The sequence below is a fragment of the Sus scrofa genome, chromosome 3 (genome assembly GCF_054392235.1).
Source record: "Sus scrofa isolate SSC_HxYL_T2T_F1_AM1 chromosome 3, Sscrofa_HxYL_maternal_Yorkshire_Landrace_v2.0, whole genome shotgun sequence".
Taxonomy (NCBI): domain Eukaryota; kingdom Metazoa; phylum Chordata; class Mammalia; order Artiodactyla; family Suidae; genus Sus; species Sus scrofa.
Window position 1 is genome coordinate 47,256,280 of NC_139385.1, and position 1,204 is coordinate 47,257,483.

Below are 1,204 nucleotides of genomic sequence, written 5' to 3' on the forward strand. Positions count from 1 at the left end.
GGTGCTTCTGGGCAGCAGAGGCTCTGGAGTACCCGTCTGTTTCCAGGGCCCCACCAGACCTGCACGAGCCGATGTACGTGGGATCCTGGGTGTGAGGCAGCCAACACCTGATGTGTCCTGTACCTGCTCTGTGAACTCACTGTCACTTGAAGCTGGCAGCCAGCCCCCCAGGGGAGCCCTCGACAGCGATGCCACCCACCCACCCTTCCTGGAAACGAGTTGTCTGCTTTAATTATTGGGCGAGAGTCAGAGGGAGGTGACCTGGTGACGGAGGGTGTTGGGCATGAGCTCCCCTGGCCCGGCCCAGCCCTCAGCCCCCTCCAGGTTCGGGCCTAGTCAGTGGTCTTGGATGCAGGTGCCTTTACGAGCCAGGCAGGGAGGGGAATATGGGACCTGCTGTGGGCGAGGTGGTAAGGGGTGGGGGGGACTGTGGGTGGCTGGAGAGAGGCCCTCGTCCTCTGAATGGCCAGCCAAGGCCCTGCTGCTCCCCAGACCTCAGAGGCGTGACCGCAGATGCGTGCCTGACCCCCGCTGGTGGGGGAAGTCTTGCCCGCTGCCACAACGGCTTATGGCTCGGAGGCGGTTTGTTCCATAGCCTTACTGTGATTGCGAACTGGTATAGCCTGTGGCCGAATTCACCTGCAGGCTTCCTGTTTGGGAGCCCGGGCCTCGGCAGTTCCCATGTGATTCTGCGAGAAAAACTCAATGCATGTTCTGTTCCCCCGTAGGCTCTACAACCAGCGTGGAACTGCACTGGAATTGTTGGCTTTCCGCTCTGCTCAGCAGTCGTGGCTCCCCAGCCTGCAGGGCCACCCCGGGCCATGTCTCCTTCTGGGGTGCGGGCGTAGGCGTGTCCACCACCCAGAGCCGAGGTGCTGGGACAGGAGACGGCCGAGCCAAGCAGAACAGCCGTCCGTGAGTCACAGTTCCAGAAAAACCAGCAAATGGCCAACACCTGCTTGCCCACCCCTGCCCACACCTGCCAGCCTCACCAGGGGGTTTTGGCCGCTGGACAGTCAGGGTGGGGCCCGCCCAAAGTGACCACCCCTCCAGCAGAAAGTGACAGATGTTAGCGCCAGCAGGTTCTGCCCCCCAACCCCGGCAACAGATGTCAAGATATGAAAAATTGGGGTAAATGAAGGGTGCATGATTAGATGCGGGCCCGAGCTGGGTTCTCATGGGTGCCAGAGACAGCTGCAAAGGC